Consider the following 26,395-nt stretch of genomic DNA (forward strand, 5'->3'; position numbering starts at 1 on the left):
GGCCGAGGCGGGCGGATCACGAGGTCAGGAGATCGAGACCATCCTGGCTAACACGGTGAAACCCTGTCTCTACTGAAAATACAAAAAAAAAGTTAGCCGGGAGTGGTGGCAGACGCCTGTAGTCCCAGCTACTGGGGAGGCTAAGGCAGGAGAATGGTGTGAACCCAGGAGGCAGAGCTTGCAGTGAGCCGAGATCCCGCCACTGCACTCCAGCCTGGGCAACAGAGCGAGACTCCATCTCAAAAAAAAAAAAAAAAAAAACAACTATTAGTTTTATGTTGCTGTGTAACACATTATCACACTCAGCAGCTTATAAGAATGCCCATTTATCCACTCACAGTTCTGTAGGTAGGAAGTCTGGGCACTGGGTATCTGGGTTCTCTGCTCAGGATCTAGCAAGACTAACTTCATTGGCTGGCTGGATTTTTTTTTTTTCTTTGTGACAGAGTTTCGCTCTTGTTGCCCAGGCTGGAGTGCAATGGTGTGACCTTGCCTCACCGCAACCTCCAACTCCCGGTTCAAGCGGTTCTCCTGCCTGAGCCTCCCGAGTAGCTGGGATTACAGGCATGCACCACCACGCCCGGCTAATTTTGTATTTTTAGTAGAGATGGGGTTTCTCCATGTTGATCGGGCTGGTCTCGAACTCCCAACCTCAGGTGATCTGCCCGCCTTGGCCTCCGAAAGTGCTGGGATTACAGGCGTGAGCCACCGCACCTGGCCAGCTGGATTCTTATTTGGATCTCGCGATCTTCTTCCAAGCTCTCATAGTTATACGAGAATCCCTATTTCCTTGCTGTCAGCTGGGTGCCCTCAGCAGTTAGAGGCCATCTTCACGCGGGTGGCCCTTTCATCTTCAAAGCCAGCCCCACTTCAAACTCTTCAATTTCTCTCACATTTCTAATCTCTGACTCTGGGAAGAGCCCATTCTTTTTTTTTTTTTTTTTTTTTTTTAAGAGATGGGGTCTCACTCTCACCTAGGCCAGAGTACAGTGGTATAGTCATAGCTCACTATGATCTCAAGCCTCCGGGCTCAAGCAATCCTCCCACCTCGACAAGCTGGGACTACAGGATGCCCAGTTTCTTTTAAGGACTTACCCGATTAAGCCAGGCTCATCCCTGATGATTTCCCTTGCTTAAAGTCAACTGTGCTATATAACATACCCTAATCATATTCACAGTTCAGCGTATTATGCAGGTTTGTAATATCCAGGTGGAGGGGGAATTCTTGGGGGGCTATCTTAGAATTCTGCCTATCTCAAGAAACAACAATTGGCCAGGCAGAGTGGCTCATGCCTTGTAATCCTAGCACTTTGGGAGGCCATGGTGGGTGAATCACTTGAAGCCAGGAGTTCCAGACCAGCCTTGCCAACATGGCGAAACGTTATATCTACTACAAATACAAAAATTAGCCGGGCGTGGTAACAGATGTCTGTAGTCCCAGCTACTCAGGAGACTGAGGCACGAGAATGGCTTGAACCCAGGAGGCGGAGGTTGCAGTGAGCATCACCCACTGCCAGCCTGGGTGACTGAGCAAGACTGTCTAAAAACAACAACAACAACAACAACAACAAACAACCAACCAACAGAAATTAGAGTTGAGTAGCAATTTTCAGCATCACTAATGATCAGACAAATATAATAAAACCAAGTGACAGATACAATAGATTCAAATCTCTTGTGGCAGAGGTGTGCATTGGGTGGTGACTTTAGGTTGCAGTTGGCCATTCCATTAGGAAAAGTTACATAATATAACTTCTGTAGGGATCATTCCCTAATATTGATGTCATCAGCACTACGCTCTAAACAACTGAGCTAACTGACCACACAGAAAACAGACTGCTGTGTTTTCAGAAAGATCTGATTCAGGTAAAATCTATGTCATCTGGTGAATTAGTCCATTTCCATGCTGCTGATAAAGACATACCAAAGACTGGGTAATTCATAAAGAAAAAGAGGTTTAATGGACTCACAGTTCCACGTGACTGGGGAGGACTCACAATCATGGTGGAAGGCGAAAGGCACGTCTTAGGTGGTAGCAGACAAGAGAGCATGAGAGCCAATTGAAAGGGGAAACCCCTTAGGAAATCATCAGCTCCTGTGAGACTTATTCAGTACCACAAGAACAGATTGGGGGAAACTGCCCCCGTGATTCAATTATCTCCCGCAACACATGGGAATTACGGGAGCTACAATTCAAGATGAGATTTAGGTGGGGACACAGCCAAACCGTATCATCTGGAGTTTCATTTCGAAACATAACAAAACCACTCATCCTCTTTTTCCTACCCCATCCACGTGACAGAAATAAAAGTAAGAAAACCGACCTTTGCTAGGGATGAATTATTCTCCTCTGTGGGAACTTAGTCTTTCTCAAACCTGAGTATTCTGGCTGTGAGGTTGCAAATAAACATTCTCAGAAGGTGCTTCCTTCCCTGCGCCCCAACATCCCCAACCCTCTCAAGGCCAGGAACAAACTCAAAGCACTGAGGCAGCTCATGAAAATGACCCAATTTGTGCTGCCACCTGGATCAGATAAATTTCAAGTGTGGAATCTTGGTGTTTGATCTCAACCTAGAAACATAACTATCAGGACAATAATCATCCAACATAGAAACAAATTAACTACCAGAACAATATCTAATTTCTGAGTTTCTCTGAAGGATGGCTCTAAAGGAAAGTGTGAGTTTCTTCTAAGAGAAAAGGGTACTAACCTACATAGTGGGAAAGGGCACTTTAAAATTTGCCAGGCATTTTCTTAGATACTATATATATATATATATATTTCTTTTAATCCTTACAACTCCCTTCTAAGAAGTAGGGATTATTATCTTTATTTAACAAATGAGGAAATTAAGATTCAGAGATTCAATGGGAAAGCCAGAATTAGGACATCTGATTGCTGAGTTCCAAAGTCCACTCTTTCAAATGCTCCTAGAGACACAAGGTCCTATGAATTTTAAAGGCAACAGAATTTAGTGTGCTGTCATTTCAATCACTCTGGGAAATATGAGTATTCAGTAATGGTGTTGGGATTAGTGGTAGTCTGCTGGAACTAATGCAGAGTTGGATCTCTACCTCACATATTACACCAGAGGAAAAATGAGATCAAATAATTAAATGTAAAAAAGAATATTCTAGAAGATATAAAGTTATTTTGTGAAATGACCTCATAATGGGGAAAGGCATATCTAAGTTAAACATAAAACTTGAAGAAAAGACTGATAACTTTGGTAGTTGCATAGATACCCATTTTCACATGTCCCAAGCCACCCCAAAGTTCAAAGACAACAAACTAGACTACTTGTGATTCATGTCAAAACAAAGTTTAATCAAGCCATATTTAAAGAGACCCTACACATCATAAGAGAAAGACCTAACAACTAAGTAGAAAAATTAGCACAGAATACTATGCATGTAACAGAAAAGGAAATACAAATGGCTTTTAAACATATAAAAAGGTGCTCAAGGACAATATAACCAGTTAAATGCAAAATAAAACTCCCTGAGGGATCATTTGCACATTTCAAACTGGAAAAAACATATCAACTCTGTTGAGAAGGACTCAACCATGCTCTCCAGAGTGTGTGAGAGACAGCCCTAGCTAAGAGTTGGGCTTTTCTTGTACAATCATTTGGAAACTATGAGAATCCTGGGGAGTGGCTCTTATTTCCTGGGAGGTACCCAGAACTAGAGTTTCTTACCTGTGGCCTTACGGTCAAATAGCATCAGAGGTTCAATTCCTGGTGGAATTGAAAGTCCTGGAGTAGGCCATGGATGTGAGCGGTGGATATGAGGGGTTTTTCCTTCTATTGGCAATCTGATAGGTTGTGGTAGAGAATCATTCACACGCTACTGCCTGTTGAGGTGATTTCTTTAGATTTGAAGACAAAAAACGTTAGTGTTAACGCAAAGGGGTAGAAAAACAATGAAGTTACCTTCGCGTACTTTTTAAATGCTGGTATTGAAAGGAGTCGAAAACTTAACCTACCGAGAGTGGGGTTCGAACCCACGCGGGCACCAGCCCATTGGATCTTAAGTCCAACGCCTTAACCACTCGGCCATCCCGGTGACTGCGGCAGGCTCTAAGGCAATCATTTTTTTATAACAACAAAGGCATTTGCACTGAGAGTTAAGGAAGTACCGAATTATTCCTGTTTTTACTGAATTGTATTAAAATATAAGGAGGATATAATAGGAAAACACAGCATGTGTTCATCAATCACTTCTCCTGAGTCTCCTCACTTGGTCAAAAATTTCCGGAGAAATTTTTGTTTTTACCTGATTTGAAAAGAAAAACAAGGGAGCGGTTGGAGGGGAAGGGTGGAGAGATGAGGGGAGGGAGTGCCCTAGTGGAAACCACAGTATTAACACCACCTACTACTTCTACTTCACTAAAGGCACTGTCCCGATTTTTTCTTCAGAGATCACTGTTTTGCCTGCTGAATTCAAACCTCCATTCCAGACACACTGATGTCATTGGAGGCATCAGGACTGGGGGCCCAAGGTTTATTATATTAAAACGAGTTCATGCTGGGGTAAATTTTAAGATCTTTAGTGGACAGAAAGGCAGTTCAAATTCTTTGATTTTAATGACAAAATGCTTTAAACTGACAATGCAACCTATCTACAAAAGGACCATATTGTGCTGTGTGTGGGCTGCACAGAAATACGCCGCCCCAGAACTCTAAGTGCTCCCGGAAAAGCTCGCAATTGTTACAACAGAGAATCCAATTCTTGTGGCTAAAGTATCTCCTGGGAGACTTATTACAAATGTGGATTCTAGAACCCCTCGTGCAATGATCCTGACTAAAGCGATTTACTATGGGTCCCAAGAATCTTAATCTTACCAAGCACCCTCAAGTAATTCTAACTTCAATAGTCTGCCAAACGGCACTCAGTGAAGGGTGCTAAAGCTGTCATGGGGGAATTTAAGAACTCATGAAATAAGCTCGTAGAAAGGAAGTTTAGGGTCTGGAGGACACAGAGCTGAAATGAAATCCTGAAGTAGGGTTGGAATATAATTAATTTATGTAACAATACTGAACACCTAGTGTGTGGCGTGCCCCTTTGTTTTTCAGGTAATCAGAGGAAAGCACCACAATATGCAAAGGTTGTGTGGTCTGCAGCAGACAAGCAAAGAAAATCAGAGAACATCTCCTCAGAATCTCATCAGCTGAGGAAACAGGAGTCCAGGTCTTATTTGTGATACTCAGGACTGCCTGGGTCCACATCAGGATCTTTCTCTGCCTGATGAAGCCATGGAAAAGGAATGGACCCCTGAAGTCCTTTGGCTGTTGGGCTCTGGGTTCTGTCTCTGGCCAGATCAAGGTTCCATTCCTAGAAGAGGAGATACGGCCTGAGAGATTCCCGCTTCTACCAAACACTGAAGGAAATTCAGGTCTCTCGCTGCTGGGGCAAGAACTGACTTGAGGATGGGGATGGAGGTGACTGGAAGGTTCCATGAAAAGCATATCAGAGAAAGAAACCATCATAAATAGATAGACATAAAAATGTTCAGAATATTCTATTGCTGTTAGCTCTTAAACTACAGAGCACAATCAATCAGCTGTGAAGATTTTTAAAGTACACTTATCTAGAGGGTTTAAAAATCTACATGTGACAGTAAAAAAGAAAACTATTCGAAGTATATGAAGGATGGTCGGCCTCAGTGGCTCCAGCTATAATCCCAGCATTTTGGCAGGCCGAGGAGGGCAGATCACCTGAGGTCGGAAGTTGGAGACTAGCCTGGCCAACATGGCGAAACCCCGTCTCTAGTAAAAATACAAAATTAGCTGGGCATGGTGGCGCATGCCTGTAATTCCAGCTACTCGGAAGGGTGAGGCAGGAGAGTCGCCTGAGCCGGGGAGGTGGAGGTTGCAGTGAGCCCAGATTGTGCCACTGCACTCCAGCCTAGGCGACAGAGCGAGACTCCGTCTCAAAAAAAAAAAAAAAAAAAAAAAAAAAGAAGTATATGAAGGAGAACATCCTTATACCCAGGAGCAGAAAACTTTTGAAAACTTCAAAAGCACAAACCATAAGGCAAAAAACAAAGAAGACATATTTGCTTACATTAAAATCAAGAATATAGCCACTGTAGTCTAGCTACTGGGGAGACTGAGGCAGGAGGGTTGCTTGAGCCTAGGAGTTCAGTGCCAGTCTGGCCAACATAGCAAAACCCCCACCTTTAAAAAAATCTTTTTTTTTTTTGAGACGGAGTTTCGCTCTTGTTGCCCAGGCTGGAGTGCAATGGCGCGATCTCAGCCCTCCGCAACCTCCGCCTCCCAGGTTCAAGCGATTCTCCTGCCTCAGCCTCCCGAGTAGCTGGGATTACAGGCATGTACCACCATGCCTGGCAAATTTTGTATTTTTAGTAGAGACAGGGGTTTCTCCATGTTGGTCAGGCTGGTCTCCAACTCCCGACCTCAGGTGATCCCCCCGCCTTGGCCTCCCAATGTGCTGGAATTACAGGCGTGAAACACCGCGCCCGGCTAAAAAAAATCTTAAATTAAAAAATCAAGAATATGTAAGATAAAGGATACAGTAGAAAAATAAATATGTAGATAGATGCACTAATGGGAGAATATGTTTGAATTGTCTCCAAAAATGGCAAGGGCTTAATATATATCAAGAAGCCATGAAAATCTGCAAGAGAAGGACAGCAAGATCAAAAGGAAATGAACAAAAGATAGGACAGGCAATTAAAGGAGAGAAATATGTCATGAATAACAAAGATTGCACAAAATCTTTAGTAATCACAGAAATGAAAAGTAAAAATATATATCGCATTTACTGTCATTACATTGGCAAAACTAGAAGCTGAATAAAATCAATTTTTGCAGGACTAGTGATAAAAGAACCCTCCTGTCCTGCCAGTCGAAGTTTAAAATAATGAAGCCATTCTGGAGTACTTCTTATTCAAATTAAGTATATTCACATTCTGTGATGTAACTGCTCTGCTCCTAGGCATAAATCTTCCCCCACCCTATCCACTGCCTCAAATCTTACACAACTACCGAGAGTACACATGTGATAAAGTTAATTACAGCCTTATTTTAGTCTTTTGAAATTGAAAGAAAATTTAATATTTATTATTGGAAAGTGGACAGGTAAACTGTTATAAATGCACACCATAGGCTATTAAGCAATATAAAAAGTAAGAGTAGATATACATGCAATAATGTGGATGGAACTTGAAATTATAATACTATTGAAAAAGAACACCAATAAAAGAGATATTGGTTTCTGCTTCTACCTGTGAAGAAGTCACTGTTAGGAAAATTGCAAACAACAAGAAAAATATACTGGACATAAGTATGTGAAATAACTGTTTTCAGGCATCGCCTGCTGTCAGTTTGGGACTGCGATACCTGAGAGAAGAGAAATAAATGAGGTGAGTCTTACAAATGTTTTAGCTTATTGTCTAGAGTACGATCAGAAAATGTGGTCTAAAGATGAAGCCAAGGGTGTTATTGTAAGTCCTTTATTAATACCACAGAGAGACTTAAGGTGGTATCTAAACAAACCCCTAAGGTTCTTAAGGACATACCTTAAGGATCCTATACTTTAAACAATAACTCTACAACTCTTAAGACTGTGGCCCTACTGCAGTTTTATGGGAAGCCAAAGGGAGACAAGGCATTATTTTCATGAATGTGGCTTTTGTTTTAAAAGAGATTGGCGAACTTTAAAAAATTTTTTTTATTGAAGCAGAGTCCGGCTCTGTTGCCCAGGCTGGAGGGCAGTGAGTGGTTCGATCTTGGCTCACTGCACCCTCCACATCCCGGGTTCAAGTGATTCTCCTGCCTCAGCCTCCCAAGTAGCTGGGACTACCACCATACCCGGCTAATTTTTTTTGTATTTTTAGTAAAGAGGGGTTTTCACCAGGTTGGCCAGGCTGGTCTCAAACTCCTGGGCTCAAGTGATCCTCCTGCCTTGGCCTCCCAAAGTGCTGGGATTATGGGGGTGAACCACTGCTTCTGGCCTGGAAAACTTTTTCTTTAAAGACCCAGATAGTAAATATTTTAGGCATTGTGGGCCATTCAGTTGATGTGGCAATTACACAAATCAGCTGTTGCAGGAAAGCAGCTACAGATAATGCTAAATGAATGAATGTGGTTATGTTCCAATAAAGCTTTATAAAAACAGATATAAGGCCAGATTTGGCCTGTGGGCTATAGTTTGTGAACCCCTGGTCTAAAGGAATAAACTTCAGTAACTTTCATAAAGTCACATTTTTTGAAGAAAATTAGAGTATTTGAACATTGACAGTCTGGACTGAAAGGAATAAAGGACAGCATAAAATGAAAAGAATTTGGACCTCACCCCTCTTCCTCCCAGACTACTATGGGAAAGAAGTAGGCTAAGAAAACCATTCAGCTGCAAGTAAATGATATTTCTTATTAAAAGAATGGATGAATCTGAGTGTGGAATAAGATCCCAGGAGATGGACCAAAGAGCCTAGGGAGTCATTCTCAGACGGCATTACTGAGTTCCAATCAACGCACTAGCGTTATGTGCCCACTGATTTCTACAATTGCTACAGACCAGTGTGCCTCTTGTTTTTTGTTTTTTGTTTTTCTTTTTCCTCTTGTTTTTGTTCTTTTTGAATAGGATTGTGTATCGAGATTATCCTATGTCTCCTCTGCCTGTAGTTGGGAGACAGGTAACTTGTATCTTAAGTACATAGATGTTCAAGCTAAATAGAACCTTATTTGAAAAAAAATTTTTTTTTTTTTGAAACGGAGTCTCGCTCTGTCACCCAGGCTGGAGTGCAATGGCGCGATCTTGGCTCACTGCAAGCTCCGCCTCCCGGGTTCAAGCGATTCTCCTGCTTCAGCCTCCTGAGTAGCTGGGACTAACAGGGGCCCGCCACCACCCCTGGCTAATTTTTTGTATTTTTAGTAGAGACGGGGTTTCACCACGTTAGCCAGGATGGTCTCAATCTTCTGACCTCGTGATCCGCCCGCCTCGGCCTCCCAAAGTGCTGGGATTACAGGCGTGAGCCACCACGCCCGGCCGAAAAAATTTACCCAAGGAATTTAATCTGCACCTTTACCTGATTTTGATAACGCCATCCTAGAAGTCGAGTTCATGTTGCAAAGAAGTCAGACGTGGCCAGGGTGACTATATTTTGCATGCTGGACAGGCAGAATCATTGGGGGCCATGTTAGAGAAAAATGTAGAGAGAGTGTTTTTCCTGTTACCACTTACCCACTGAATGAACAAATGAAATGAGAGTTCATCAGAAGGCAAATTCACTGCCAGGCATAAGAGATGTAATTGTTCTCAAAACCAAGCAAGTTTTCTATCTGGCCGCCAGAACTTATCGTCTGGAGGTGTTCTTGACATTTAGAGCAGTTTCCTAAAGGAAAACAGTCTTCTTAATTCAGGATCTATTCTTATTCTACAGCAAGAACATTATTCACTGGTTTTGACTGAGATCCAGAAATGTGGTATTGTGTTACTACAAAGAAAATCACTGAGGTAGAAACATTGACAGGCTGAGGTGTAAATGTTTATAAAATAATAAATTACCCCCCCATAATATAGGTGAGGCTTCGTGGCTTAGCTGGTTAAAGCGCCTGTCTAGTAAACAGGAGATCCTGGGTTCGAATCCCAGCGAGGCCTCTTTATTTCTTCCCCTAAACTTAGGTAAATTCTTGTCACTAGTTAAACCTGACTTGGATTTATACCTAATAAAGCAGCAAACCTTAAATATCGATGTCTGAGGCACTTTGTAGAGGAACATGGTGATGGGTTGGAAATATTCACGATGAATTAGCTAAATGTATGCCAGAGACCAACCGTCTAGAACCATCTAGAATTGAGCTGCAATTTTCTACGTTTAAATTTTTGTAGCTACTTTTCATATTTCTAAGGAACTTACAGCTTCACGTAACATTTTTGCTTTTAATACAATTCAAAAGGAAGGCAAGGAAGGAGATGAGACATACATATGGTATAAATTGAGTGTTGTGATAACTTCCTCCTTGCATGATTCTGAACTCTAGAATTTCACTGAATATATTGAAAAGTGGAGTAACATGACAACGTCTTGGGAGGATAAGAAGGATGATTAGTGAAACACCAAAAGAAAACACAAACAAAAACAAAAAACCTAACAAGAGGCTGGAAGCAAATGGGGCCTGAAGTTGTGGATCATTTATTAGACAGATAAAAATAAAATGATGGAAAATATTAATCAAACCCTGGATACAGTGTTATGTTTTAGCTGCTCTTTAAAGAAAAAAAAATTATCAGTTATATCTTCAAAGTATCACATTCTACAAATGCCTTCCCTCATAACATTCCTTGTTGCAGTATTGCGCTCAGCTTTTTGCTTCTCCCTGTAAGGAATGATTACATTGGATGATTACTCCTTTGTGAGCATTTAGGAGAAAAACCAGTTACATAATTTATGAGTGCAGTGCAAAATGGAAATGTTCCTTGTTTAGGAAAATTAGGAATTTCAAACCAGCAATAGCAGAGCATTAAATCAAGTGCCTGGCCTTGTGCAAATGCGTAGGTCGCATGCCCATGAAGACAGTCGTGACTGGGAAGACGGTCCTGATTGGGAATGTGGTTATTTGTCAAAAGACTGGATTTTAGAGACACCTTGAAATGGAGTGAAATCTAAAGTGATAGTCAATGATATCAAGTACAGCTAGAAGGCTTGAGCACTTAAAAGTACTCAACAGGGGCGAGGCGCGGTGGCTCACGCCTGTAATCCCAGCACTTCGGGAGGCTGAGGTGGGCGGATCACAAGGTCAGGAGTGTGAGAGCAGCCTGGCCAATATAGTGAAACCCCGTCTCCACTAAAAATACAAAAAGTAGCCAGGCGTGGTGGCGCACGCCAGTAGTCTCAGCTACTTGGGAGGCTGAGGCAGGAGAATCGCTTGAACCCAGGAGGCGGAGGTTACAGCCACTGCACCCCAGCCTGGGCAACAGAGCGAGACTCTGTCTCAAAAAAAAAAAAAAAGTACTAAGCAGGGAAATGTTGCAGTATAAAAAGAATTCTGAAAGTCATGCTTTTATTAGTCTTCTCTAACAAAGTAACATTTCTTATACAATTCAAGTTACTCTTTTCTCAGGCAACTCCATCCACCTCCTTCCAAATCCCATCAAATAGCACCAGCCTGGGATCTTTCAACATAGATATATGCTCCTTCTTCCTTTAGCCTCCTGTTGTCTTTGGGCTCCCACGGGGCTCCCTCTTCTCTAAATCTGGTATAGGAAGAGAGCAAGTCGTATTCGTGGTACTGAGTTACACAGCGTAAACAACTTACAGGGTATAGTCATTTATTCGAATGGACGGGGTTCTAAGAGCGGGAGTCCTAAAAACGGTCGCTGTAAATTTTAGGAAGACAAGCGGTCGCTGTAAGTTTTAGGAAGACAAAACTGACAAGATAATGTTCCCGCCCGGTTTCGAACCGGGGACTTTTCGCGTGTGAGGCGAACGTAATAACCACTACACTACAGAAACCCCTAACTTATATCATAGAAACCCCTATGAGAAGGAACTATCCTGCTGGACCTAATCAGGACTTCCCTATTAATCATCCCTCCTTCCTAGAAATTTGTTTTCTTTCTATTCAAGTCAGTGTCTACAATCGCATTTTAAAACTGCTACAAAACAAGCACCACATCGAGATGAGGAAATATCCAAAACCCAGAAATTGCTAAGTATTTGAGTTCTATGAGCCTTATACTAAAACTATAAACTCCATAAGATAAATCTCAAACATCTTGGCTCTGACCAGATTTGACGTTTACTTACTTGACGTGATGACTGGAATTTGTCCTTCTGCTTACCTCAGAATTCCTTCTCACTCTCTCACCTAGCGTCAAAATCGTTGCAAAATTCTACTGAGCTTACATTCAGACTTTATAAAATGTCCTTCTCCTCTGTTGTTGATAGGTCCCTCGTTCAGGCCCTTCATATCTGTTCTTCACGACTGTCCGTACCGATTCTAGGGTTGACTCTCTGAATCAATTCTCCACCGAGCTTAATGTCCCAAGCTTCATTCCCCTTCATAAAGTTCCACAAACATAAACCTTTCTTCTTTCTTACATATGCATTTTATAGACTTTTTTTTTAAAGAGAGGTTCTAGATTCACAGCAAAACTTTGAGCAGAAGGTACAGAGATTTCCCATATAGCCCCTGCCCCCGCACATGCATAACTCCCTCACTATCAACATGCCCCACTAGAATAGTACATTCATTACAATTGTTGACCTATCTTGACATACCATCATCACCCACAGACCGGAGTTTACATTAGGCTTCACTCTTGGTGCTGTACATTCTATCCATTTGCACAAAAGTATGATATATACCCACCAATATAGTATCATGCAGAGTAGTTTCACTGCCTTAAAAATTCTCTGTTCTTGGGCTGTTCATCCCTCCATCCTCACAAGCCCTGGCAACGACTGATCTTTTTACTGTGTTCATAGTTTTGCCTTTCCAGAATGTCATATAATTACAATTATACAATATTTGCTTTTTCAGATTGGCTTATTAGTAATGCGCATTTAAGTTTCCTCCATGTCTTTTCATGGGTTGATATCTCATTTCTTTTTAATGCCGAATAATATTCCATTGTCTACATATATCACAGTTAATCCATTCACTTACTGAATAATATTTTGGTTGCTTCCAAATTTTGGCAATTATGAATAAAGGTGCTATAAACATCTGTGTACAGATGTTCATGTGGACATAATTTTTCAACTCTTTTGGGTTAGATACCAAGCAGTATAACTGGATTGTGTGAGAAGAATAAGTTTACTTTTGCAAGAAACCATCAAACTGTCTTTTAAAGTAGCTGTATCATTTGTGATTCCACCAGGAATGAATCAGAGTTCCTGTTAGTCCAAAGCCTCACCAAAATTTGCTGTTGTCAGTGTTCTGGACTGTAGCTGTTCTGATAGGTGTGTAGTGATATCTTATTGTTGTTTTAATGTGCATTTGCCTGATGACATATGATGCGGAACACCTTTTCATATGCTTATTTTTCATCTGTATATCTTCTTTGGTCACATGATTGTTAAGGTCTTTGGCCATTTTTTTTTTCATGAGGTTGTGTTCTTACTGTTGAATTTTAAGAGCTCTTTGTAGATTTTGAATAAGAGTACTTTATCTGCTATATCTTTAGCAAATATTTTCTCCCACTGTGTGGCTTGTCTTTTCATTATCTTGATGTTATAGTGTTTTTTATCACTAGCATGTCTTTTTGGCTCTTTCTCAGAATTTCCATCTCTCTGCTTACATTGCCCATCTGTTCTTGCATGCCATCTTTTTTATACATTAGAGCCTTTCGCGTCTTTTTTTTTCTTTTTTTTTTTTGAGACAGAGCCTCGCTTTGTCACCCAGGATGCAGTGCAGTAGCTCACTGCAATCTCTGCTTCATGGGTTCAATCAATTCTCATGCCTTAGCCTCCTGAGTAGCTGGGATTACAGACATGTACCACCAGGCTTGGCTAATTTTTTTTGTATTTTTAGTAGAGACGGGGTTTCATCATGTTGGTCAGGCTGGTCTGGAAGTCCTAGCCTTACATGATCCGCCCACCTGAGCCTCCCAAAGTGCTGGGATTACAGGTGTGAGCCACCTCGCCTGGCCAAAGCCCCTAGCATCTTAATCAGTTGTTTCAAATTCCTCGTCTGAGAATTCCAACATCCCTGTCATATCTGAGTCTGATTCTGATGCTTGCTCTGTCTCTTCTGTGTATTTTGCTTTTTATTGTGCCTTGTTATTTTTTCTTGACAGCAGGACATGCTCCACTGGGTAAAGTGAGGTGCTATAAGCAGGACTTTAGTAATGTTGTGGAAAGGTGTGGGGGGAATAAAGCATTCTGTAGTCCCACATGTTGGTCTCAGTCTGTTAGTGAACCTGTGTCTCTGTGTCAACTTTAAACATGCTTCCTAGGTTTTCCCCCACTTTAGGTGGGACTGGATGGCTAGAGTGGGCTGGAATTGGTTATTTCCCTTCCCGCAGATCAGTTGGGCTCTGATAAAACCCCAGCAGGTTAGGCTGAGGTTAAATGGTTTCTCCTGAGGGCAGACCTTATTAAGAGAACAAAATGCTCTGGCCAATTGCAAACTGGTTCTTGACCCACCTGCTACCAGAGATAGACGAGATTTTTCTCCCATATTCACTATGACAATCTGGTCAAGCTCCCGAGGTAAAATTAACAAAATCGTGGGGTACAGATGACTGAGTTCTGGAGTTTTTATCTCCTAGACTCGCCAATGTTGAGCCACCAACAATTTGCTAATTAGAGTTCAGGTTTCCCTGCTCCAGCGCTAGTTCACATGGTGTCTGTTCTGTGGGTTTCTTCTCTGGTAAGTTGTGATTCTCTGTATTTGTCTTTCTCAATTTTGGGAGCAGTGGCTTGCCCTGTGACGTCATTTTTTCTGACAGACCTAAGAAGACTTGGGTTTTCAGTTTGTTCAGGTTTTACTTGTTTTTAGGACTTAGTGATGACTTGTAGCTTCTTACATGCCCAACTGGATAATATATGTATATAAATCTATAGCTTTCTATCCAAGAACAGTGTTAGTAGCTGTCAATAAGTTTGGATATGTTGTACTTTATTATTTTTAGTTCAAACTATTTTCTAATTTCTCTTGTAACTTATCTTTAACCCATAGGTTGTTTGGGAGTGTGATGTAATTTCCCCAAGCATTTGGGGATATTTTCCTTTGTTTCTGTTACTGATTTCTAGTTTAATTCTGTATTGATTAGAGAACATTCTTATTACTTTTTTTTTTTTTTGAGATGGAGTCTCGCTCTATTGCCCAGGCTAAAGTACTGTGGTGCGATCTCAACTCACTGCAGCCTCTGCCTCCCGGGTTCAAGTGATTCTCCTGCCTCAGCCTCCTGAGTAGCTGGGATTACCAATGTGGGCCACCATGCCCCACTACCATCAGGTTTTTAAATTTTTAATTTTGAAATAATTATAGATTTATAGGCCATTACAAAGAAAGTACAGAGAAGTCCCCTGTACCCTTAATTTAGTTCCCCCAATGGCTACATCTTATATAACTATAGTACAATATCAAACCCAAGAATCTGACATTGGTACATTGTTTGTATATAGTTCTAGGTCATTTTATCATATGTAGATTTGTGTAACTATCACTGGAAACCAGAAAAAAAAGTTTCATCACAACAAAGATTTCCCTGCGGGTGCCACCACTTAATTAGCTACACTCACTTCCCATGGCACCCACCCCACCACAACTACTAATATGTTCTTTTTTTTTTGAGACAGTGTCACTCTGTTGCCCAGGCTGGAGTGCAGTGGCACAACCTTGGCTCACTGCAACCTCTGCCTCCCAGGTTCAAACCATTCTCGTGCCTCAGCCTCCCAGGTAGCTGGGGCTACAGGCACGTGCCACCACACCTGACTATTTTTTGTATTTTTGGTAGGCACAGGGTTTCACCATGTTGGCCAGGCTGTTCTTGAACTCCTGACTTCAGGTGATCCGCCCACCTCGGCCTCCCAAAGTGCTGGGATTATAGGCATGAACCACCGGGCCAGGCCTAATGTGTTCTTAATCTGTTTTTTATTTTGTTTTTAGAATGTTATAGAAATAGGCCAGGTGCGGTGGCTCACACCTGTAATCCCTGCACTCTGGAAGGCCGAGGCAGGTGGATCACATGAGGCCAGGAGTTCAAGACCAGCCTGGCCAACATGGTGAAACCACATCTCTACTAAAAATACAAAAATTAGCTGGGCATGGTGGCTCACGCCTGTAGTCCCAGCTTCTCGGGAGGGTAAAGCATGAGAACTGCTTGAACCCAGGAGGCGGAGGTTGCAGTGAGTAGAGATGGTGCCACTGCACTCCAGCCTGGGTGACAGAGCAATATTCTGTGTTAAAAAAAAAAAAAAAAAAGGATGGCCTTTTTCACAGCCTAATGCCCTTGAGATCCATCCAATTTGTTGTATCAACAGTTCCTGCCTTTTAATTGTTGAGTAGTTGTTTATGGTATGGATGTACCACAGTTTCTTTAACCATCTACCTATTGAGGTACATTTTAGTAGTTTTGTAGTGTTTTGCTATTATAAATAAAGGATTACAAATAATTGTGATAGAGTTTTGTGTTGACATAAGTTTTCATGTCATTTTTATTATCATTATATATTATTGAATATATACAATATATATTGAATGCTACACATGTAGCATTCACGTTTCTGTTTTATAAAATGTCTCTGTTTCATCACTATGAAATGCCTCCTTTTCTTTTTTATTATGTCACGTCTCTATGGTAATACTCCTTGTCTTAAAATCTACACTTTATGTTAATACATACGTTTTATGTTAATTTTTTTATGGTTCGCCTTTGTGGGGTTTTTTTTTTTTTTTTTGGTTGTTGTTGTTGTTTTTAACTTTATTTTATTTTATTTATTTTATGTATTTTTTGAGACTCACTCTGTTACCCAGGCTGGAGTGCAATGGCGTGATTTTGGCTCACTACAACCTCTGCCTCTTGGGTTCAAATGATTGTCATGCCTCAGCCTCCTGAGTAGCTGGGACTATAGGGGTGGGCCACCACACCTGGCTAATTTTTGTATTTTTAGTAAGAGACAGGGTTTCACCATTTTGGCCAAGCCAGTCTTGAACTCCTGGCCTCAAGTGATCTACCTGCCTCAGCCTTGCAATGTTCTGGAATTACAGGTATGAGCTACCACACCCAGCCTAACCTTTGTGTTATATATCTTTATCCCTTTACTTTTCTTTTTTTTTGAGACAGAGTCTCACTCTGTCACCCAAGCTGGAGTGCAGTGGCGTGATCTCAGCTCACCGCAATCTTTGCCTCCTGGGTTCAAGTGATTCTTCTGCCTCAGCCTCCCAAGCAGCTGGGACTACAGGCGTGCGCCACCATGCCTGGCTAATTTTTGTATTTTTAGTAGAGATGTGGTTTCACCATATTGGCCAGGCTGGTCTCTAACTCCTGACCTCGTGATCCACCTGCCCTGGCCTCCCAAAGTGCTGGGAAGGCAGGCATGAGCCATCGCGCCCAGCCTATCCCTTTACTTTTCTAAACCACTTAATTTACATCCTTACATATTTTTAGGGCCTTTTAAAAACTGTGGTAAGATATACATAATATAAAATTTGTTATTTGAATTAGTTTTAAGTGTACATTTCAGTAGAATTAAGTACATTCACATCATCTTGCAACCATCCCCGTTATCCATCTCCAGAACTTTTTCTCATCCAAAATTGAAACTCTGTATCCTTTAAATAATAACTCCCCATTTCTCTTCACTTCCCCAGCCCTTGGTAACTACTCTTTCTGTCTCTATGAATTTTACTATTGTGGAAATCATATATTTGTCCTTTATGTTTGGCTTATTTCACTTTGAATAATGTTCTCACTCTTTATTCATATTACAGCATGTATCAAAATTTTTACTCCTTTTAGGCTTTCTGAATAGTCAACAGGTGGAATCAACCCAAATCAATAATGTTGCTGTGAAACATTGGCAGATGAGTTTCTTTTTTAAATTTAAACATTTTAAATTTATTTTATTTGTTTATTTTTTGAGACAGGAGATTACCCATGCTGGAGTGCAGTGGCGCAATCATGGCTCCTCGTAGCCTCGACTTCCCAGGCTCCAGCGATCCTCCCACCCACACCCAACTAATTTTTGTATTCTTGGTAGAGACAGGGTTTGGCCATATTGCCTGCGCTGGTCTCGAACTACTTGGCTCAAGCGATCCTCCTGCCTCTGCCTCCCAAAGTGTTGGGATTATAGGCATGAGCCACAGAGCCAGCTGGGATGCTTTTTATTTCACTTTCTTGCCTACTTTCTGTGGCTAGAACTGCCAACACTATGCTGAATAGAGTGGTGAATGTGGGCATTTTTGTCTTTTACTGATCTTGGAAAAAAAGTTTTCAGTCTTTCACTATTTTTTTTTTAATTGAGACGGTGTCTCACTCTGTCGCCCAGGCTGGAGTACAGTGGTGAGATCTCAGCTCACTGCAACCTCTGCCTCCCAGGTTCAAGTGATTCCCGTGCCTCAGCCTCCTGAGTAGCTGGGACTACAGGCGCACGCCACGCCCGGCTAATTTTTTTGTATTTTCAGTAGAGATGGGGTTTTGCCATGTTGTCCAGGCTGGTTTCAATTCCTGACCTCAGGTGATCCGCCTGCTTCCGCCTCCCAAAGTGCTGGGATTACAAGCGTGAGCCACCGCGCCTGGCCAGCCTTTCACTATTGAATATGATGTTAGTTGAAGGTTAATCATAAGTAGCCTTTATGATGTTAAGGAGGTTTTCTTCTATTTCTAGTTCATTGGGTAGGTTTTTTTGTTTGTTTGTTTTTCACGAAAGGGTGTGGGATTTTGTCAAATGCTTTTTCTGTATCAATGGAGGTGATTATGTAATTTTTTTCCATTCTGTTAATGTGGTATATATTACATTGACTGATATTTGTATGTTGAATTATCCTCACATTCCAGGAATAAATCTTACTTTTTCGTAGTGTATAATCTTCTTAACATATTGCTAGCCAGGCATGGTGGCTCATGCCTGTAATCCCAGCACTTTGGGAGGCCAAAGCAGAGGATTGCCGGAGCTCAGGAGTTCACGACCAGCCTGGGCAACACAGTGAAACCCCGTCTCTACTAAAATACAAAAAATTTGCCGGTTGTGGCGGCGTGTGCCTTTAGTCTCAGCTACTCGGGAGGCCGAGGCAGGAGAATTGCTTGAATCTGGGAGGTGGAGGTTGTAGTAAGCTAAGCTCGCGCCACTACACTCCAGCCTGGTTGGTAGAGCAAGACTCCATCTCAAAAAACAAAAACAAAAACAAACCCAAAAACATATTGCTAACTTTACTTTGCTAGTAATTTGTGGATAAATTTTTGTATCGTACTGCTTCAGTATCCTTACTAGTTATAGGTCTATTCACATTTTTTATTTCTTTTTAATTAAATTTTAATAGATTGTTTCTAGGAGCTTATCCACTTCATCTAGGTTATCCAATTTGCTGGCATACAATTCTTCACAGTATTCTTTTATAATCCTTTTGATTTCTGTAAATTCGTAATGTTTCCTCTTTTCCTTCCTTCCTTCCTTTCTTTCCTTCTTTCCTTTTCTTCCTGTTTATTCTTTTCATTACAATCTCTGATTTTAATGACAGTCAATCTCAAGGGAAAGCTATGACCACCTCCATGTGAACCTGAAAATGGATATCCTATGTGTTTGGCCCAGCTACCATAGACATCTCTTGCCCCAGAGTTCCGGTGTATTTTTCCCTCTTAGTTTTTCGGTTCCTCTCCGCCATTGCACCAGCCTCAGGTCCACATAGGATGCTCTCTGCTGAGTATTGCCTTGAGTTACTGCTCCCTCTCATGTTCTAGCTGATGCTACTCGTGATCACAGTATCACCTGAGTAGGAAAGAGGATGCTAGAGGTAAAAAATGCTACCACAGCATTTTGTTTGTTTATAAAATGTTAGACCCTGGTCCCCTCCATTTTTTTCCCCTTTCATATCTAAATTTTGAGACCACTGGCCTCTAACAGTCTGTGGTAGCCCTAAGTTCAAGGTGTCATGTGCTTCTCTGGTGCCTGTTAGTGAGCCAAATAGAGAAACACTATGCTAGAGAGAGTGCTGACCAGGAAGATCACATCAAACCAATGGTAACAGAAATTGAACTGCAGTTCTCCAAGGACTTCGGTAATTATGGTGCAGTATTCTAGAGGCATACTCATTCAGATTAGAAGTGCAGAGGAGACAAAGTACATGCCCATTATCTGTGCTAATAGCAGGACATTGACACTGGAGGACTTACTGCTAGAGATGGCATAAAAGAACTTGGTATGAGTGATCAGCAATCCTCTGATGGATGTGGCGATGATTATTCCAACAAGAATGGAGGAAATGTGTTGGGACCAAAATTTCACATCACACTGTATTCCCAGATAATTCACAGTGATCTCAACGCCTCTTGTGACAGGATCCATTTTCCCAACTCGATCAAAAGCAATGTTGATAGTGCCATGAAAATTTTTCAAACACAGTAAATAGAGAAAAAGTAACCCAGAAAATTGAAATATTTCCTTTTGAAGGTTTTGGAGTATTCTGTTCTCTCCTTGGTAGCATACAGATCAGCTGTTTTCAGAAAAAGCTGCCTGCTTAGTTCTTCCAAAGCATCCACTTCCTGTTGAGTAAGTGGTAATACTTTCTATCATTCCCCAGAATCCTGATGGTTTGTTATGCACCTCCCCTTTCTGGAACATCGTTCTCTGTGCCATTGCCATCTTTTCTTTGTGGTTATGATCATATCCATGGTTTGGAGCAGTCGCTGTTCCAGGGCTAGAATATCTGTGTCAGTCACATTCCTGAGGAAATAAGACATCAAAGTGTATGTGCAGTAGACAGCACCAAATCCAGAAAGGAGGGCCATGAGAGTAAATCCAATCACACCAACCCAGCTGATGAGCTGTTCTATGGATAAGATCCCATGTTTTGGGCTGAGAATGGGAAAGGAATCTCCTAGTTTCCAGAAAAAACAGATAAAGGTCAACCACAAGAGACAGGAAAAAAGCAGTCGTTGTTTATGCACTAAGACAGAGGAGACAAAAGTAGTCGGATGTTGCTCACAATAAAATAGCCAGTGTAAAAACGCACCATGAAAACCAGAATCAGCAGAATTACACCTAGGTTCAATTTCCAGTAAAAATAACGAGAGCTGCTACTCAATACTCCTAAGATTTCAAAGATGATGAGCTCAAACATAGTGCAAGAAAATGCAAACGTCACAGAGAAGATCACCTGTACAACATACTGACGCACCTCATAGTTCTTAAACAATTGGCACATGAAGAAAAGCCACCCAAATTAAAAAAAAAAATAGTATCTGGGAGGTAATCACGATGCTGGAATCAATCAGGAAGCCTATGGTGAAGTGTAGGGAGGGCTCCTGCCTCCATTTTCCACTTCCAAGGCCACGGCACGCTGGGGCCACCGGCCTCTCACACAGGCGGCCTTCGCCCAGGTGCAGCCGTAGGGACTGCGGCTGGTCAGCCTGACGCCATCAAGCTGCGCCGCAGCCAGCCAGTCAATGGCTGTGTCCAGAGCTTCCCGCCTCGGGCTCAGCGTAGGTGGAGCGGACGCCTCCACTTTCATTTCTGATTTTAGTCTTCTGCGTCTCCTCTCTTGTTTATTTGTTTGTTTGTTTTTTGAGACAGAGTCTCACTCTATTGCCCAGACTTCGGTGGTGCCATTTCGGCTCACTGCAACCTCCGCCTCCTGGGTTCAGACGATTCTCCTGCCTCAGTCTCCTGAGTAGCTGGGATTACAGTCGCCGCCACAACGCTAGGCTAACTTTTGTATTTTTAGTAGAGACGGGGCTCTCGCCATGTTGGCCAGGCTGGTCTCGAACTCCTGACCTCAGGTGATCTGCCCACTTCGGCCTCCGAAAGTGCTACAGTTACAGGCATGAGCCACCGCGCCCGGCCCACTCTTCTTTTTTCTTGGTTCATTTAGCTAAATGTTTGTCAATTTTGGTGAACTTTTCAAAGAACCAACTTTTGGTTTCATTGATTTTCTATATTGTTTCCAGCCTGTCCTTTCCGATGGCTTGCCTTTTCTGACAGCCTGCCCTATGGATTTAGCAATTACTAGCCAGGTCCACAGTTGCATAAGCCAATTCCTTAAAAAAAAAATCAACCTCTCACATATAAATATTCATCTGGATGATTCTCCACAAACCGAATAAACCCCACCTACCAGCATGCAGCTCAAGAGCACCCTAAGTTCCTTTCCAATCACTATGCAGAGGGAACCACTATTGCGACTCGCCCCACACCCACCGGCGAGAAGGCAGTGTCTTGCTTTGTAGTCCAGGCTGGAGGGCAGGGCGTAATCAGTTCACTTGAACTCCTGGGCTAAAGTGATCCTCCCTCCTCAGCATAAGCGACTAAAGGCTGGCTAATTTTTAAAATTTTTTTGTAGAGACGATGTCTTAATTATGTTGCCAGGGCTAGCTTCTAACTCCTGGCTCAAGTGATCCATCCGCTTCAACCAACTAAAGTGCTGGGATTGCGGGCGTGAGCCACTGTGCACCGGATCACTGAAGCTGGACTGTATAGACATAGCTCCTTTTTTTTTTTTTTTTTTTGAGACAGAGTTTCCCTCTTTGTTGCCCAGGTTGGAGTGCAGTGGCGCGATCACGGCTCACTGCAGCCTCCGCCTCCCGGGCTCAAGCGATTCTCCTGTCTCAGCCTCCGGAGTAGCTGAGATTACAGGCGCCTGCCACCACGCCCGGCTAAAGTTTGTATTTGTAGCAGAGATGGGGTTTCACCATCTTGGCCAGGCTGGTCTTGAACTCCTGACTGCGTGATCCACCCGCCTCGGCCTCCCAAAGTGCTGGGATTACAGGCGTGAGCCACCGCACCCGGCCTGAGACCTGGGAATTTTAGGAGAATCATTGGGTTGAACAAAAATTAGACCCAGGCTGGGTGCGGTGGCTCATGCTGTAATCCCAGCACTTGGGAGGCTGAGGCAGGAGAATCTCTTGAACCCGGGAGGTGGAGGTTGCAGCGAGCCGAGATGGTGCCATTGCACTCCAGCCTAGGGGACAAGAGCCAGACTCCGTCTCAAAATAAAATAAAATAAAATAAAATAAAGTAAAATAAGAAAATAAAAAAATAAAATAAAATAATATTCCCAGGTCTCACTTAATAGGCTGTCCAAAGCCAGTCTTGGACGCCATTAGGGAGACTCCTACCCTTTTTGCCTTACCTTTCTTTCACGTCAAAGTAATTCTGTGAATCATTGTTCTCTAGCTTTTCAAGTGGAGTCTCCTTCCTAGTTGGAGAATAGTAGCTCCTTGTCACTACTGCAGACACCCTTAGGGAGGACACCAGTGGTTTCCTGCCTTGCTTATTAGATGTCTACAATTTTTTCTTGGATTATTTTTTGAATAAATAACTTGGCTTCATTCACCATTCCAGATACTATTATTGCCACTTTACTATATGCTTACAGTATTTGTTAAATTATTTAATTTTATTAATTGAAAAAAGTTTTTTGAGACAAGGTCTCGCTAGGTTACCCAGGCTGGTCTCGAACTCCTAGGCTCAAGCTACACTCCTATCTCAGACTCCCAAGTAGCTAGAATTATAGGTACATGCCACCCTGCCTGGCTTAATTTTTATGATAAGTAACACATTCACTTGGTTCAAACATCTTGCGTACAGAAAAAAAAAAATGCAGCTAATATCACCTTCCTCTTTCTCATCTACCCAGTTCCCAGCTTCTTAATTTAACTAATTTATTTTTCTTACGTGCTATCAGGTCAAAGTACAGTTCCTAGCATTTTAAACAGGCTACCATTTTCATGAATTTCCTGCTATCTTTCCAGAGATTTTTAAAAGTGCAAATACAGTCTAATACAAATACATATTCTCTTCCACCCTGGCCCAGTCTGCATATTTAAAAGAGCATAAGGAGGCCGGGCGCGGTGGCTCACGCCTGTAATCCCAGCACTTTGGGAGGCCGAGGCGGGCGGATCACGAGGTCAGGAGATTGAGACCATCCTGGCTAACACTGTGAAACCCCGTCTCTACTAAAAAATACAAAAAATTAGCCGGGCGTGGTGGCGGGCGCCTGTAGTCCCAGCTACTCAGGAGGCTGAGACAGGAGAATGGCGTGAACCCAGGAGGCGGAGCTTGCAGTGAGCCGAGATCGCGCCACTGCACTCCAGCCTGGGCGACAGAGTGAGACTTCGTCTCAAAAAATAAATAAATAAATAAAGCATAAGGAGGGGCCAGGCCCAGTGGCTCACGCCTGTAATTCCAGCACTTTGAGACGTCGAGGCGGGCGGATCACTTGAGGTCAGGAGTTTGAGACCAGCCTGGCCAACATGGTAAAACCCCGTCTCTACTAATAACACAAAAATTAGTCAGGCTTAGTGGCCTGTAGTCCCTCAGGAGGCTGAGGCAGGAGAATCTCTTGAAACAGGGAGGCAGAGGTTACTGTGAGCCGAGATTGTGCCACTTATAAATAAATAAATGAAAACTGTTATATTTCGTATATATGGCATAATTTATTTAACTGATTATATACTTAAGATAAATAGCTTTTTCTTAATCTTTATATTACAAATAATATCAAGTGAATAATTAGAACATAATCGTTATGCCTGCAAGCATCCTTTGTACACTTGTGAAATGCACATCAAGGGACATATGATATATGCATTTGAAATGTTGATGGATTCTGCCAGGTTGCCCTCTGCAGGAGGCTGAGCGTGATTTATTTGTTTGTGGTGAGCACAATAAAACAGGATCCTGGCCATACTCAATATCACATTTGCACAATATTAGATTGTCTGTTACAACTATGACGCAAAATCAGGCAATCCATGAAGACTGTAGAAGAATAAAAAGTGGCTGGGTGCAGTGGCTCACGCTTGTAATCCCAGCACTTTGGGAGGCCGAGGCCGGTGGATCACCTGAGTCAGGTGTTCGAGACCAGTCTGGCCAACATGGTGGAACCGTGCCTCTACTAAAAACACAAAAATTAGCTGGGCGTGGTGGCAGGCACCTGTAATCCCAGGTATTTGGGAGGCTGAGGCAGGAGAAACGCTTGAACCGTTGAGGCGGAGGTTGCAGTGAGCCAAGACCACACCAGTGAACTTCCAGCCTGGCTATCAAGAGCGAAACTCCATCTCAAAAAATAAATAAATAAAATTTAAAAATAAAAAAGAAAAAGTAAGGTATTCTACCCATGAAGAATGCTTGAAAGATCATGCTATACAAATAAAAAACTCTCATCTTGGATTGACCTAGATGAGTTTGTAGGCCAAGGCAAAAATTACATTTCTACTGCAGAGACTGAACCCTGCTTCATACAAAACAAAAGATACTTGAAACTGTACTAATGTTAGGAAGAAAGACATGATGACAAGCTAAGAGTGTCAATTGGCAGGACAGGCATAGTTGGGGTTCTGGGGTTTTTCTGGGGACAGAATTACTGGGAAATTCACTGATCTTCCCCACATGCAGAATAATCTGCTATCAGATTCTATAAAACAAGTTTTTCTACCTTACTTTGAAACTTTGAAGAAGATAGCCCCACAAAATATTATCATATTGCAGAAAATTTTCCTAGATCATTAAAGTAAAAGAAATGTTAATTAACAGTAAATAACTTGTTAAATTTTCCCTCTGCTCAAAATAACTTCCCTTCTTCTTCACCACAAGTTTACTCAAATTTTACATATACCTCAAGAATCATCTTCCCTTGGGAGGTTTCCTCAGACCGAAGTGAGTTAGATGTCCTTCCTCTGTTTCGCTTTGTCACGACAAAAATATCATATGTATGAATTTCTACATGGAATAAAAGTAGGATTTTATTCTTAAAAATATAGATCTTAGATTTTGCTCTACAGGCATTGAGTTTTTATTTTTGCATAGCTTTTTGTCTAATACCCAGCAATCCCACTTCTAGGAATATCCCTCAGTGACATTTCAGTTTATCATTCTAGTGGATTAAATGAGACTAATCATTGAAGTGATATGCGGTAACAGAGTTGAAGCAACCTGCCTGTCTGTCCTCGGAGTAGGTGGGTGTAAACTTCATGCTGTGCAGTCACAACTAATGAAGCAGCTGCGTATGTACCAAGACGGGTAGATTTTTCAAAGTGAAGTAAAATCTAAGAAACAAAAAACAAAAGATCAAAACAAACAAATAAAAACAAAAAGCACAATACCAAGGTTAAAATCATAGCAATACGCAAAAAGCAGATTAAGTGAGACGATAGCTGAATGGGAATGGCAGGGAATTGTGTGAGAATCGGAAGAAGCTAAGTCAAGTGGTCCTAATTTTACCTTTTGTAAGACAGCTGTGTAGCACTGGCCCCTGCCCTCTTGCTGGCCTGGAAGATAACCAGTCGCAGGCAGGCCCCTGGCCCCATCTCACTCGACAGTCTCTCCCTGTATTTCTCTGCAGAAAAGTGCTGGAGGTCTCCTGGGCTCCTTCCTTACAAAGTGGGTTTTAAAAGTCGTTCTCTGTAATCAAGAAGTGAATGTCTGTGTGCATTGAAAGGACAGAGAAACAAGTCATAGGACTGTATAACAGTTTTGAAATTTAAATCAAATTTCTGTGTGTTCTGCCCGAGGTTTATTGGCCTGGGGTTTGTGAGATTTTGTGTCCCTGCGGAAAGCCTTCCTGGATCTTGAGTCTAGAGTTTTGGTATTTTTGGTTTTGTTACGTGGAATGTATAAGGAAAGGGAAAAAGCGCCGCAAATATGACAATGGTTGTTATAGTAGTTTCTCTAGAGTAGTAGTTCTCACGTTCACTTCACCCTGGAGGGACACTCCGTCTGAAACTGGGCGGAAATACCTCCCAGATTCTTCCCACTCCCCTC

The 26,395-nt window shown here is 42.1% G+C and overlaps 3 non-coding genes and 1 pseudogene across 3 annotated transcripts; 1 reads left to right on the forward strand and 3 right to left on the reverse strand.

Annotated features, from left to right (window-relative positions):
- Positions 1-3,985: 3,985 nt before the first annotated feature.
- On the reverse strand, positions 3,986-4,068 carry TRNAL-UAA (transfer RNA leucine (anticodon UAA)). The gene has a single exon. It is a non-coding gene; the product is annotated as a tRNA-Leu (tRNA).
- Positions 4,069-9,553: 5,485 nt separating this feature from the next.
- Positions 9,554-9,627, forward strand: TRNAT-AGU (transfer RNA threonine (anticodon AGU)). Its single transcript has one exon. It is a non-coding gene; the product is annotated as a tRNA-Thr (tRNA).
- A 1,782-nt stretch (positions 9,628-11,409) lies between these two features.
- Positions 11,410-11,482, reverse strand: TRNAV-CAC (transfer RNA valine (anticodon CAC)). Its single transcript has one exon. It is a non-coding gene; the product is annotated as a tRNA-Val (tRNA).
- Positions 11,483-18,917: 7,435 nt separating this feature from the next.
- LOC109025155 (Golgi pH regulator-like) lies at positions 18,918-20,855 on the reverse strand (annotated as a pseudogene).
- Between the last annotated feature and the right edge of the window lie 5,540 nt (positions 20,856-26,395).

Source organism: Gorilla gorilla, chromosome 5 (genome assembly GCF_029281585.2).
Source record: "Gorilla gorilla gorilla isolate KB3781 chromosome 5, NHGRI_mGorGor1-v2.1_pri, whole genome shotgun sequence".
Taxonomy (NCBI): Eukaryota; Metazoa; Chordata; class Mammalia; order Primates; family Hominidae; genus Gorilla; species Gorilla gorilla.